Source organism: Callorhinchus milii, unplaced genomic scaffold, assembly GCF_018977255.1.
Source record: "Callorhinchus milii isolate IMCB2004 unplaced genomic scaffold, IMCB_Cmil_1.0 Scaffold14, whole genome shotgun sequence".
Lineage (NCBI taxonomy): Eukaryota > Metazoa > Chordata > Chondrichthyes > Chimaeriformes > Callorhinchidae > Callorhinchus > Callorhinchus milii.
The window spans coordinates 3,227,942-3,244,042 of record NW_024704755.1 but is presented as its reverse complement, the minus strand read 5'-3'; the positions used below and the strand labels follow the sequence as shown (position 1 = coordinate 3,244,042).

The window sequence follows — 16,101 nt, the reverse complement described above, 5'->3', positions numbered from 1 at the left end:
CTGAGCACGAGGAGGAGGAGGAACGAGGAGGTGTCAGACAGAAATGCTCGCGTGGCAGGCGAAGTTACAGGCGAAACTGCGCTACACAATTCCGCACCACCTTAAATGGCGAACCTGCAGGCGAACCGTCTGGCGAACGGTTAAATGGCGAACCCTTGAACCGTCGCCGTTTATAAGAGGGCGCTTTGCCGACAAAAATACACAGTCGATCCACTTTACAATATCTCGCCCACTAAATACACGGTCAATTCACTTTAAAGTATATTCTGCGAAAGCGCTTTGAGACGGCTCAACGTGACCTGATAAGGCGCTATGTCGAACGCGAGGATTATTATCGTTATTTAAGACGGTGTAGACCTGCGGAAAAATTCCTAAATCCCGTCTTTAGCTCGGAAGTCGGTTTTCCGCACCTTCAAAATTTTAAGACAACACCAAGAAGACAAACACAGGCTGAGAGCAGATGCAGGTTCACGCCTCCAGCGCCAATAATAATAATAATCTTTGCACTTGATATAGCGTCCTATCAAGCGGTTGAGACGTCTCAAAGCGCTTCACAGAATATATCGTGAAGTGAATTGACGGATGGACAGTCGTGACATGGATGGGAAGGAGCGTGACTTCAATCAGCTGGAATAAACTTCTTTTTGTTAAGAAACATTTGCTTCCATCCACAAACCCCAATCACCTTTACCAACCTGGTACATGATTTACATGATTCATCCCCTCAAATAAAAAAACATAAGTTTAAACTGAGCTGAGGGGCTGATGATAATGTTTCAGTGTTGGTTTTCATTCCCTCTGATGTAATCTTTTCACTCCTACACATACACTTTAAGTACCAGAACAACGACAATAACTGCAATAACTTGCATTTATATAGTGCCCTTCACACAGGTTGTGGCACCTCGAAGCGTTTAAACTTAAGGCACATCCCTCTGGAACTGTTCATTTTATCCCATTAGCCCTACATTGCGTTATTCGCTATTCGCTAAGAGCTGAAACACTTCCTCCCTGTTCTGGTAAGAATTCACCCATCGTTTTCTACGGTCATCTCATTTTAACTGAGAAATGTGATTTTTTTTATTCCCACTTCTTCAACTCACACTACAATGCAGCTTTCAAACTCTTGCATTTTGCAATGGCAAAGCATTCCAAAACGTCCAGAAAAGTAGGACTTTATGGGTTTTTCTGTGTTTTTTTTTAAAAAAAGTCGTAAATAAAGCAAGAGGTAGGAAACGTGCACTGTGTAATACAGTATGTCAAAGACAGTCAACGTGTGTTTTTACTCCCCCACAATGTTATAATGTGTAAAATACCCTGTGTTTGGAGGTTCAGATGTGTCTACACAAGTCCCTGAGGGAAGGTGAAATGGCAACACATGTCATTTCACACTGTGTGAATGCAGATGCAGATATATATTTACACACACATATATATACAATACATATATATATATAAAGGCAATGCAATGCAATGCTGTTGGCAATCTTTAAACTCAATCTACGTGGTCCTGACACAGCTGGAAAGTTATTCCAACAAACCTGAGAGCAGAGCTGGAGCTAACAGAGAGGTTGCCAGAGTGCAGAGAGAGAGAGAGAGAGAGTGTGGTGTGTGTCTGTGTGTGTGAGAGAGAGAGAGAGAAGAGAGAGAGAGAGAGAGAGAGATGGTTTGAGATGAGAGAAGCATTGCCACAAGGAAAGCATCCTTCATCCTTGCACCCCAAACCCTCCCTTTTAAACCCCCAAACCTCTTGCCTGCACTTGACTTAAAAAAATACCTTCACTCTTTGCAGAAATTAAAACCCCAAACTGTGCAAAAATGCGTTTTAATTCTCGAGAAGCCACAAGAAGGTGAAACTCACCATGTTAAGAGTGCGACAGCTGCTGTTGCCTTGAAATCCTGGAGGGTCGATGCCTTTCAAACCCACTCCCCAATCCACCAAACACCCAATCAATGTGCCTCCTGTGTCCAAGGTTCATCTTTAGAAATAGACCAGGAGAGAAAGCTGGAATCACAGCCCCAGCATCTCTGAGATCTTTCTCCTCTCGCCCCAAAACAGTCTGGGCAGAAGTAACCACACCAAATGATGTCTTCCCAGCCCTGTCCCTGCTGTGAAAGCTCCTCTGGGTGTCTGGATTCCACAGGAGATGGACAAAAGGCGAGGCTTCTGACTCAGTGTGTAAAAGAGGGAACTCAGCAAACTGAGCTGGGAGACAGATTGCATCCTTTCAAAGCAAAGCAGACCATCACTCTGGGCTTTGTGAAAGGCAACTGGATTAACCCACCACATTTTGACTGCTAGTCTTTGCCTGAACTTGTCTGAAATGCACCCTGGTATTCTCTGAATAGGTGTGTGTGTGTGTGTATGTGTGTGAGAGATTTTTTTAAATTTGGTGTTTGCAGCACAGTTATCATTTATAATCTGCTGTATCAAATGCAAGGATTATCGGAATTATTATGAAGAGTGATCAGCCCAGCGTCGAAGCAATTCACTTGCACTCCAAATGCCTTTGATTTGAATCTTTTCGCTCCGATACGTAAAGTACAGAAGCTGTCCTCCCGTCCCTGACGGTCCACACACAGTCCGCACAACCTTTTCGAAACCTGCACCGCTATTATGTGCTCCGCTTAACGGCAACAACTTACATTTATTTAGATAGAGCCCCTCACACAGGGTAGCGTCTCAGAGCGCTTGATTGCACGAGAACGCTAGTCATCGGTTGTAACTTGCTTTTACCAGCTTGCAAACGTTAACGCTTTCCGTCAAGCTTCAAAAGTTAAAGGCGCTTGCGCGAGTTACGCTTTTGGATCCGATCGGATAACCTCGGATAACCTTTAGCCACGCACGTTTAAAATCGGGATCAGATCAGCCAAGGGCTGGCCATTACAATCAACGATGAGGAGTCAATGCTCAGGTAAAGGGCGGCTCAGATGGTGGTGCTTACTGTACTTAAAGGTACCAACATCTGGACGGCTGAGCTCAGGTTTCTGAAATGTCAGTCAGTGATTTATAAATCAACGTTGTAAACCAACAATGACAGGTGCTGAAGGAAACTTGCTGTGGCTGCACTCGCTGCGCAGAAGAACATTTTAACCCACAAAATATACAGTCGGTTCACTTTACAGTGTATTCTGTGAAGCGCTTCGAGACGTCTCGACGATGTGATAAGGCGCTGTATCCAAGGCAAGGATTCTGATTATTCTTCTTAAAATTCCTGCCCATTCTGATAGCTTAGCAGCACAGTCAGATATAAATAAAAGTGTACAGTTAGTGTAAGTGGGCAAAGACACTAGAAAAACGTATTGGAATGTAGGTGGCGGGGGGGGGGGGGTGAAAGAAAAGCTGGCAGCATATAGGGAAAGAATTCCACCTCAGTCTCCAGTTACTCCATCTACTTTAATTTAAGAATCTCTTGAATTTGGAAATTTGATGAATTCGGGCTTAACTTTGAAGCCGTTTTTCTGTTCGTTTTTGAAAGAACTATGAAGGAAAATGGCTTCAGAGCTAAGGCCGCATTTAGGAATCAGCGAAATTCCGGATGAATAGGGAATGGAGTAAACCCGGACTCAGGTGGAATCTCTTCCCCTCGGCCTTGTTTTTGCACTTTTTGCTGATCATGTATTTATTTATACAGAAGACGTCAGATTAATTCTCAACCTGGGAAAATCTTGTTACATTTGCAGTTGGTGCCAAGGTCAATATATTCAACACTCAGTGAAAAATCTCACCCATGGTTCCTGCTCTAACTGATGCAGGCGCGTCTAATGCTTCGCTGGGATGGAAGTGTTGAGTTTTTGCAGCACTGACATTTACAGCGCTTTTCGTCTTGAACAGCACAAAAAGGGAGCCAAATGCAAAAAATGATTTTAAACAAAACCACTGAGCAACAATCCTAGAGTAAGACGTGTAGCGTAAGACATACGACGTGTACCAAGTGCGAGATTTTGATACCAATTTCTTAACACCTCATTCCATTTAAAATTCTAAATGGTGTAAATAATTCCCTCTTCCGAACTTCTCTCATGTTTTGACTATTAAAGCCTTTTTCTCATGCTGACAACTTGCCCCAAATCAATTACATAAGCTTGAATCCGATTTAATTGTTTCTTTTTATTTCAGGACTGGTGTACGTATTTCACATCAGCACATGTTTCCTTTTCATTCATAATTCAGTTAGCTAACAATCCTAATGTATATTGCAAACATCTTACGGCTGACTTATCCTAACTTGGCCACTGTGTTTGCCTACATAAATCCACAGTCACCACACTTGACAGTAAATCCTGTGAAACACTTTGAGACGTCCTCCTGACTCGAAAGGCGCTCTATCAAATAAAAATGATCACCTTCTATCAACGTAAGTCATCTCATAAAGCTGTTATCAACAAGTGGTACTTAAACTCACCTCACACACCCCCCATTAACCTTCAGATCTTTCTGAAGTGAAGTGAAGTGTTGAGAGGGAATTATGTTAGTGTTTGAGCCAGGACAACAGACCCAGTTGTATGCTGTAAGAACATCCCTCTTCCTCTTGGGCTCCTGCTTCTCTTAGTCATCATTTCCTACTGCCTGACACAGCATGTGCTTCTATGGTTACTTTTTCCATTGGGAGATTGCTGAGCATAAATTGGCTGCTGCCTTCTCTCACAAAATATATAGTCACTCCACTTTACAGCGTATCCCGTGAACCACATTGAGATGTCTGAACGTGATAAGGTGTTATATAAAATGCAAGGATTATTATTACATTATACCATCATAAAATGTGGAGCTATAAAGCCCCAGTTGAAATACACTGCAATTAATCCAATTGGAGCCAAGTGAAAACAGTAAGACAGCAGGTCAAACATAAAAGGAGATTATCCTTCAAATAAAGTGTTTGTCATAGATGTTGAAACTAAAGGCAAACATAGTTAATTGAATGCATGTCTTTTCAAAGATGGTTTGTGTATTGTGATCAATAATACCCAAAGAAGAGGTGGGATTAGATTGGGTTGACTGCACTTGTTGCAGGACAATATGAAAATGACTGTGCTGAATAAAATCTATTGTCCTTTAGTACACAGTACACAAGTTTAATTAAATCAATAGAACTGGAAAATAGAATTATACTTCCTGATTTCACTGTTGTACAAACACAACCCAACTTTGGATCGAAAGGGTTATTGTTTATCTAACTAAATATCCTATTAAACTCAATGTTACTCGAAAACCCACACAAACTAAAGAATATAATGTTATGGCTGTGCTCTCTTGATACAGCTGAAAAAGGTTATTCTTACCTAGTTGCATAAACCATTAAGCGCTCTGAGACATTACCTTGCGTGAAGGATGCTATATAAATGCAAATTGTTGTATAAGACAATAAGATAGAGGCCAAATGCGCACACGGATAATACATGATTTACTTTTCTATTTAACGCCTGTTTGAACTAAACAACCTTCAAACTATTATCAATTAATTAGAGTGACAAAGAGACTGAACCGTAGCCAGTGCGTAACATTGCCTTCAGCATGCACACGCCATGTTCAGAATCTTGCACCTTCTTTCAATTGAAAACGATTGAAATGGCACTTGTCTTTTATTACAGCGGTGTTACATCTTAAATGCTGATCACAAGAGAGTTTCGGATGAGGAAGGCTTCCGAAATATCAAGCCTAACATCCAACCTTTTATTCGGCCGTCTCGATGAGAAATCTGCTCCTTTGCAGTTGTGACTAATTGTATCCTAAAGGTTTCTGACAGATGGAAAGATGACGTAGTTTGACCGGAAAAGAACCTTGAGCTGTTCCTAGTTGCATTTTATCGAGTGATTATTGAGCAACTGAGATCTACAGTAAAACACCGACAAACACCATTTACCGGAGCCTTTCACGTTCCGGAACTCGTGGAAATAAATCGAACGCAAACAACATGCGAACTTGCGACTGTTTCCATTGGCAAAGAATGTCCAATCTCAGCCTACAGCAGAAAATAAGATAAATATTTGCCGAGTTGCAGGACAATCGGGATTATTTTTTTCAAACAACGTACTCTGCACGCAGGTTCACCTGCCCTTCAGATGCGAGCAAAACAACAGTGCTTGATGGGATAGTGAAGAGGGAGCTTTGCACTGTATCTAACCCGCCACGCTCCTGATCTGGGAGTGCTTAATGGGAAAGTGCAGAGAGACCTTTGCTCCGTGTCTAACCTATGCTGTAACTGACCTGGGAGTGATTAATGGAACAGTGTAGAGGCAGCTTTGCTCTGCTTCTAACCTTGTCGTGGATGACTCAGTAATACTTCAATACAGTTTCTCCACACGGTCTGACAAATGTGTTTTCTCACAAATGTGTTAGTTTCTCTTTTATAATAATAATCATAATAATTCTTGCATTTGATACAGTATAGCACCTTTCACATCGGCAGAACATCTCATAGCGTTTCCCATATAAACTGTGGGTTTTGTGGATGAAATAACTAAGTGTGACGGTGGAATGAATTTAGCTCCTGTAATATTTATGTACCTTTATGCACCTGTGTGGCATAGATACATCTTCATCAACAACAATACTGCATCTGTTCCCTGAAAGCCTCTCTAATTATATTCTCTCAATGACCTCTGGACTCTATTCTTCCTCCGTGAATTAGTTACCTCTGACTGACTTGTCTGCCCCTTTCTCAGCACTTTCCAGTCCCATTTCTCTGTAGGTTGAGTTTGCTTTGCAGCGTCTGGGTTAGAAACAGGTTCCGTTCACACCTCAGATATTTTCACAGCTTCTGTTTTGGCCACACTTTCGCTCTCCGTCCTGCAAGGAGAACAGAAAGATAGCTGAAGAGAAGACAATAAACCCAAGCTCCATCCCCTCTCCTAGATAATCGCCCACAAAATACGCAGTCGATCCATTTTACAGTATACTCCGTGAAGCGCTTTGAGACGTCTCGACGACGTGATAAGGTGATATATCAAACGCAAGGATTATTATTGTTGTTATAAACTCTGACACCTACTAAAGTGACAATTACAAGTCATTGTCCTTATCTAAAGTCTGACCCTGTGAAGGAGTCTTTAAAGAGGCTTGTTTTTTCTGGAGGTGGAACAGCACTGCTTGGCTACGCCAATGTTTTGTGCACAGGAGGGAGAGTCAGATTGTTGCAACCCAGAACGGCGAGTGATTAGGAATTGCCAAAATGCTAACGCCACAACCCGAGAGAAGCTTGCTCACACCAGCCAGCCTGCTCAACCTGAAACCTAATGGCACAAGAAAACCTGGAGCGAGAAAAGGCTTTTGGACCAGCAACCAACAACAACTTGCATTTATATAGCATCTCTCAAACAGGGTAGCGTCCTTAAGCGTGTGTCGTACCCCAGAACACAACCATGTCAATTACAGCGTTAGATGCTTCATCTTACCAATCGCAACCCCATCGACTGAGGCAAATTCTTGTCTAAATCTTGGCTGAAATCCAAATGCAGGAATTATATGGTCTATGCTGCCTTCTGCAGCTACGCTGCTGAGATAAACACTTCTGTCTCATTTCAACCACTGTTAGGCTTGTTAAATCAACTCAGATTATGTGTGCATTCATTATCCTCCTGATCCTTAGGGTCATACTGCAGTACACTGTGTTATTAAGCAATCCGCTAGTGGGAGAATAACCTTTGACAACAGGAAGCCAATCCATACTAACGCCATCAATACTGTTGGAACTGAACTAGCAGTACTAGTTCACTAACAGCAACAACAACAACAATTTATATTTATAGAATCATAGAATCATAGAATCGTACAGCACAAAAAGAGGCCATTCGGCCCATCGAGTTTGTGCCGGCTCTTTGAATAGAGCAATTAATGTCAATCCCACTCCCCAGCCCTTTCCCCATAACCCTGCAAACCCGTCCTCCTCAAATACCCGTCCACCGCATTTTTAAAAGTAGTTACTGAATCGGCCTCGACCGCCCTTTCAGGCAATGCGTTCCAGATTCGAACAACTCGCTGCGTGAAAAAATGTCTTCTCACCTCCCCTCGGCTTCTTTTAGAGACTATTTTGAATCTGTGACCTCGAGTCACCGACACACCCACCAGTGGAAACAGTTTTTCCCCTTTCTAACCTATCAAATCCCCTCCTGATTTTGAAGACCTCTATCAGGTCTCCTCGTAATCTTCTCTGCTCCAATGAGAATAATCCCGGCCTCTCCAGCCTTTCCTCATCATCAAGGTCCCTCATTCCTGGTACCGTTCTCGTAAATCTCCTCCACCCTTTCCAATGCCTTAACATCCTTCCTATAATGTGGTACCCAGAACTGGGCGCAGTATTCTAACTGAGGCCTAATCAGTGTTTTATATAGGTTAACCATAACCTCCTGACTCTTGTACTCTATGCCCCTATTTATAAAGCCTAGTATCCCATATGCCCTTTTTACAGCTTTATCTACCTGATATATCTACCTTATATAGTGCCCCTCATGCAGGATAGCATCCCACAGTGCTTGACAGTGATGGATCTTAAATGGACAAAAACTGGTTTGTGAAGTAGAACTGTTATACCTCTAACATTATACATCAATGACGACAATGCAAGACACAGCAATCTATCCACATCACAGAAAATCAGATCACGTTCTTTTGCTCTAAACCATGCAAAGCAAAGATGATTGAATAATTCATGTTTAGGCTTAGTGTGAAAGGCAATGAATAAAGTGACTATCTCCTTGGATGAATCGAATTGGGAGCCAAGAGAACATCACAGCAAAAGCATTAACCTCTCGCCAAATGCAATTACCTTAACTAGATTCTTAACCAAGGAGGGAAAAGTTTTCTGTTAAAGTCAACGGTGGGAGGATTATAAAGAGAGAAAGGAAAATTCCCAGATGGAATGCAATCAGATTAATACTATGAGGATTAAAATAACTTGAAAGAGTGCTGTCCGCCTGTTTGGCAACATTTTTATTTGTTTCTTAAGTAATGCAATTTAATGGGTTTTCCATCAAAGTTAAAGGCCAGGGCATCTAATCTTACTGGGCCTGGAAGGGCAAGCCAAACTTAGTGTGGTTGAGCTGCCTTTGATGTAAGTTTAAAATCTTGCTCAAGCACTTAATTTAGAAGTTGCTTATCCAGATTGGGCTGAGCTTTTTCCCCGACCCTCACAAACAATACTTGCATTCCTTCGAATGAGATGTTAAACCGGGGTCGTGTCTACCTGTCCAGGTGGACGTTAAAAGATCCCGTGGCGCTGCTCAAAAAGAGAAGGGAGTTTCCCCTCTCCCGGTGTCCTGGCCAACAATCCCCCAATGAAAAAAATGGTTATTTGCTGAATGGCTGGTTGTAGGACATCGCTGTGCTCAATTGTGTGCTTGCCTACAAATACACGATCACTCCATTTCACAGTAAAGCCTGTAAAGCACTTTGAGACGTCCTTCCGACGTGATAAGATGCTATACAAATGCAAGGATTAATTATTTCAATATTCCTATAATCTCAAGAATATCTCAAAGCTTCTGCAAAGCACTTTATATTTTGCAGATGAGCTCCTCAGGCAATTTACTCATTGCAGTTTCCCACACACAGCCATGAAGTACATGACTAATGTTAGCTGGGAATTACTGGCGGGACACAAGGAAAAACTCACTTCTCTTTTCAATTAGTGCCACTGGATCTTTAACGTCCATCTGAGCAGTCAGGGGGAACTTAGTTCAATGATTCATCCAAAGGTATAGCACTTCCAACAGTACAGGACTTCTCAAGCCTGGACTATAAACTCACATTCCCAACACAGGTCTTGAATCCTACAACCTTTTGACCCAGAGGCAAGAGTGCTATTGACTGAGCCAGGCTGAAAGTTTTCAAACTTCACTTCACTTGAAAATGGATGACAGTGTGACTTCATAAATAGTTCGTACCTACTGATTGTACATCACAATGTAGGCAGTGTTCTTCCTTCGGAAAATGATCAATGTTTGGAAGAAATGTAATTTTTTTATGCTTCCCTCCTGGCAGGGTAATGAATATATAGAAGGGGCAGCCAGCAAGAACAGGCAATACGTTTCGGTTGTTGAGAACTGACTGGGTATCTGGCTGGCAAAAGACTTTAGAAACAATTGCTTCACATACTCATCTGTCTCTATGTCAGAGGTTCAAAGTAGTTTTAGTCTCTGAATGGAAGATAAGGGGAGACTTGACTCTTTCCAACCTGAGTCAAATACTCTCTGCAATTAGTTAAGCAGGGTGCGTCTCTCCAGGAAGAGAGTGTGTATTCCCTTCCAGACACTTGGACATTTCCACATGTAAATATCATACGTCTGCCTCAGTTCTGGTTTGGATAGCATCAAGCATGGTGATGGGACTCTATACGTGTCAGACACTCGGCCGATCAAAAAACCAATGCGTGCGAGATGGGTAAATGTTATGTTGCGGAGAAATAATAATCTCTCGTGATTGCAGATCCATGAGGCAATGAGAATTTGCTGCAATTTAACAACAAACCCCAACTATACGCCGCGTCTTTGTGAGTATGTGACAGGAATCGGGTCTCCCGATCAAAGTCTGGTGGGTTTTTGTTACAGCGAATGTAGCTTGATTGACCTGGAGTCCTGTAGCTCAGTGGTTAGAGCACTCGCCTTGCATGCGAGAGACCTGGGTTCGATTCCCAGCAGGGTGAAACCTTGGGCAAGGTTCCTTACTACACATGCCTGATAATAATCCCTCAATAGAAAAATAATAATTTGGTCACTTCAATCCACGACTGTTTGTGTGCGCAATTCTCTGCCGAGTTTCACCCACAGTCAATTCACTTTACAGTATATTCTGTGAAGCAGCTTTGAGACGTCTAGAAGACGTGAAAAGCCCTATATCAAAGCGAGGATTATTATTATTATCTGAAGGACAACACAACTGACAATGCAGGGTTTCCCCCCGTGACAATAACCGGACATCGACTGCCGTGACTGCAAGCTCACAATCCCGAACTAGAGACTGAATTATCACCAGAGGCGAGAATGCTACCGACTGAGACAAGCTGACACAGCAGAGGAGCACAATAAACTCAATTATTGGTGCCAGTCACCGCCCGAAGAGATGCAACAAATTCAATTTGGTGGATGCGCCACAAGCAGAATATATTGATCGGAAGAATATTCATCATCAGTTAAAAACGTCGTTCGAATTTATTTTACAGGTCCCTGTGTCCTTCATAATTCCTGATGGTGTAAAAAAAATTTGGTTCTTTCCCAAGCCACTGCGTCCCATCTACCCATGTCTGTTCCAGTGCCCATTAAATCAAGTTTAATAACCAGGGATTTAGCACGCAATCAGGCTAAAGAATGAGCCACAAAAGCCACTTGTGCTCATGGTGTGTTATCTTTGAATGTGACAGCATTCAATTGCTCACTTATTCGGATTGCTTGAATTGATAGATGGATGTACACGTGCTGGAAATGGCTTGACCTGCTCAAAAAGTCGTGTCAAACATCTGATAAATGTTTCTGTCGTCTAATTGTGACACAAAACACTTGCACGTTCCCAACTGTTTAAAGTAAAATCTATGGCTCCCATTATTAGGGGGACAGCTCCATTTCTGTGCTCGTATATTTCACAGGTGTAATGTTAAATCATTAACTGCATCCTTCACCTTGAGGGCTTTCTTCAGACTGAAAGAGCAAAAGGTAAATGTACAGTACTTTGAAACTATCCACCTCCAAATGAAGGTATTACGGTGAACAATGAAATGTTTTCACCCTCTTGTTAACAAAGCTGATTGGCCCCCAAAAAAGGTGCCTGTTATTCCTTAAACAATTTCATTTTAATTTGTATCAACTCCAGTGGCATAATTATTAATAAACCTTGTATTTGATATAGCGCCTGATCATGTCATTGAGACGTCTTAAAGCCCTTCACAGAATATACTGTAAAGGGAATTGCTCTAACCAATACACAACTGGATAATTGAAGTCAGGAGCTCAGTGAGAGGAGAAGTCTGTGCTCAAAACGCCTAGAATTCGATTCCAAGCAGCATTGGTGGCAGGACATCTAAGTTGTCTTTGTAGATTGGATGGAGTCTGTGCCTTTGCCAGCGACCAAGGATCCTGATCAGTCAGCACACAAAGAGAATCTCTTAAGAGTTAATGCAGATGACTATCAATCAGCTGAAGTGAAGGCGTTTCATCTTTCTGGCTGGACATACATCAAAGACCTCTGATAACATGCCGTTAAGGCAGTCGCAGTGTTGGGATTTAAATTAATTTCACTCAATAATGCAGAGAGGACAGATTTATGAATCTTTTCCCTCAAACGTCAGTTTCAGATACTCATTAGGTTGAAGGATGATAGTCCAGGGCTGGGTAATCAGATACCGAATTTTCCTCTTTGTTGGAGCGAAGTATTTTTGTTTGTCAAGCTGAAACAGACAAAATATTGCTGATACATGACTCTTAAACAGCTTGTGAGGTGAAAAGCATTTGACGTGATAGTTATAACTAGTGTTAATTATCCCAACATGCCTCGTGTTCTCTCCCCCAACTGGTATTTTATGTCTATATTTCATCATTAATAATCATAATAAGTCTCAAAGACTTTTTTTTTTACAGAACGTGGAATCAAAAATAAGTCCACTCTTCATTCGCTTTAATTTTGAAGGATCACAGAAAACTGGCTTCCAAGTTAACAGCAAAGTTGAGAATTTTCCACAATCCTGCCTGTTGTTAATGTTTTTTGAAGACAAGAAGTTGTCCTACAGCTGTACCACACTTGACATTAAAATCATGTGAAGGGCTTTGAGCCTTTTCGATTATGATAACAATAATAATAATAATCCGTATGTTTGACATCATCGCACCTTTCATATCAGAAGGACGTCTCAAACGCTTCAAAGGATGTACTGTAAAGTGGAGTGACTGTGTGTGAGAATTATGAGCCTCAGGTTGCTAATTAAAATGCAGATGTGAATTTAAGATTCTTTTCCATTATTAATATCTGACACAAGAGAAATAACCGTTCCATGGATAATAACCCATTTCCATGTTAAGATTGATTTGAAATTAATCCAAATGGACCTATTCGCTACTTATACAATGGTTCTGGACAGAATCCCTTCAGGTTAAGATTAACTTTTACCGAGGTTTCCACTGCAATTTGACTTCTCTCTGAGGTCATTAAAACTCAGTGATAACTGCAAGCCATTCTGGTTATAAAGAATGCATAGCAATCAGTTAAAGTTTTCAACAGCAATGTTTTAAGACTTTGCCTGTTGGTAACCTGTGTTAGCGTTAAGACAGCATACATTTGTCATTCACCTCATGGCTGTTTGTGGGACTTTCCTATGCACAAACTGGCTGCTGCATTTGCTTATAAACATATAGTCGCCAAACTTGACATTAAAATCACATGAAGGGCTTCGAGCCTTTTCGATGCCATGATAAGGTGCTATGTCAAACGCAAAGATCGTTATAAATTGAACATGCACATAGCTGGACACATTTCACTGAACTTTAGAAGATTACCAGAATGTACGATAATGATCAATAAATCAGAGTGTTGCTGTGAATCATACCTTTGCTGGCCAGCGTGTTCACGCCTCACTGCCAGAGTTAAATTGCCACATAAACAAGATGTTTAATAAGTGTAAACAGACCGAACAATACAAATTGTTCCCTGTAGTGTTCAATTTGATGGATGCTCAATATCCATGTGCCAATACAGTATAAATCGACAGAGAGGTTTTGCTTGCTTCAAAATTACAGTCAAAATTATTTACAGTGCAACTGAAATATAACATTGATTTGGCAGACTACTACACTATATTGTTGCTAAGCAATGAGTCAACACTGTAACTGTGAGAGAGTGAAATTCTATCTTGTTTTACTTCCAAAGTCTTTGTACGTGCTTCCTTGCAGTTCAGGCAGTGTTACAGTAACCCTTAGAAAAGAAGGTAACAGGTGATAAAAAAAAACTAAAGCGCCGTTCATATCACGAGGATGTCCCAAAGCCCTTCAAGAAGAACTTTACTGCAAAGTATGCTACTGACTGTGTGTTTTGTAGGCAAACGTGACCGGTTTTCGCGCAACGACATCTCACAAACGGCCGTGAAGTGAATGAGCGATTTAATTCAGGTCAGGATTGTTGGTCAGGACGGTGTTCAGTCATGTCAGTGAATAAGATTTTTACCTGGGCAAATAATGTGACTTCAGCAAAGCAGGTTTGAAGACACAGTTAGTCCATTTAATCTCTCGAAATACAAGAGTCATGTTGATCATTTACCAGAAGGTGGCATTGCTGTAAGCCAAAATACGTCAGATTCATGGTCCACCCAAGAAGCTCCTAAATTCTAAATTACAATTTCACTTTAGAGATTACGGTCCTTAACAAGTTCGATGCTCGTATTTATGCTTACAAAACAGGTGCTTATACTCGAGTAGCGTTTTCGCAAGAACTGTAAGAATAAACAAAAACTCAAAACACAAAAAGATATACGTTTGGTTGCGATACCGGATGAATTAAATATCAGCAATAGATTCTTGCGTTTTGCAGATTATAATGTGGAGGAAGTGAAGTTAAAGGCGGTGTCCGTAGACCTAATCACACTCGCCTTCTGCATTCTGCTCGAACCTGCCTCAGGTATTGATATACTAATTGTCCCTCTATATCTGCCTCCATTAAGCATCGGCTTAGTGCACATAGCAGCTGGTGTGTGGGAACAAAATCCATCCTGATGTGCACAGCACGTGAACTGGAAAACTCGTGAAAGACTGAGCGTCCGTCAATTCATCCCTCCCGTGTACATGCAAATCCTGAGCACACGTGCCTGCAATTTTCACGTCTACTTTTCTCCCCGCGTTTCCGAAAGGATGCCGAGTCACTTTAGAATAAAATAATGGCAGTCTTTGCATTCGATGTAGCGGCCTTTCACATCAGGAGGACATCTCAAAGTTACTGTGAAGTGTAGTGACTGTGTATTTTGATTTTAGAATTAGATGCCAAACCTGGCACCCACAGGACTCAGGGGAACAGCACTGATGCACTCACTGTTTTGTTCAAACATATGATAATCCTCCGTCCTCAAAGGCCTTCTGAAAACCCTTTCTCAATACTGAAACAGTTAAGTTACGGATCGCGCACCAGCACAGATCGTGCCGGGAAGCAATACTCTCACTAGGGTGAAACTCCATCTGGGTCTCGCTTTACTCTGTTACCGCAGCATTTTAGAGCGTCCAGAATTCGGCAAATTCTTGAACACACCCTTGATTTTGAAGCCGCTTTTCCGTTAGCTCCTTTAAGAAAAGAGATCAAAGGGATTGTGCGTTAAATTTTGAATGGTTTGTTCAACTTTAATGCTTGGGACCGTGTTAGTCACTAATTAAAGTTGGAGCAGGCTTCAAGGAACGAAGGGAAGAGGCGCCACTCAATTGAGACACTTGGTTTGTCTCAGGTTAAGATTCTCTCTGGGTTCACATCCCAAAGCCTTTGCAGCTCACGCTTTCAAATTGAGAGAAACAGCAAGCAAGCAACGAATGGTCTGGTTCGAGCGCTGTGTACAAGTCCCTGGTTGTGCACAGATGTAACGTGTCAGCTGGGTTTAAAGCCAAACAGTTGCCAACTTCAGGATGTTGTGAAATGTTGCGCAAACCTAAACCCAGGTGGAATTTCTCCCATAGGAGAGGGGATTATGGGAACAAATGCCTCCTCTCCCAACAGTGTAGACTGCATTTTGCTTTTAACCTACGCCTGAATAAGATCCTCCAGATAAAATTGGCCACTTACTTCACGGCTGTTTGTGGGCTATTGACCTGTGCAAATTGGCTGCCGTGCTTGTCCACAAAATGTTCAGTCACCTTTACACTTCACAGGAAAGATCCTGTAAAGTGAAAATCTCACTAAGGCACCTTGTCAAATGCAAGGATTATTAGCGATGTGGTTATTATTTTAAATGATTAATGTGTTGAGATCCATTCTCAGGCTTTACGAACAAAAGATATTCTCGGTACGCCTGGTTGACATTAAATGTGTGCGTTTTTTTTTCCCCAGTAACTGTCAGGAAGCAGAGAATGTAATTATTCACTCGATCGCCAGTCAATGGGACTTTATCGTGGCATTTCAGCAAAGACCAACAGGCTATTTGCGGCAGTAAT

The 16,101-nt window shown here is 41.7% G+C and overlaps 1 non-coding gene across 1 annotated transcript; it reads left to right on the top strand.

Moving 5' to 3' along the window:
* The first annotated feature begins 10,568 nt into the window (after positions 1-10,568).
* Positions 10,569-10,640, top strand: trnaa-ugc. The gene has a single exon. It is a non-coding gene; the product is annotated as a tRNA-Ala (tRNA).
* Positions 10,641-16,101: the final 5,461 nt, after the last annotated feature.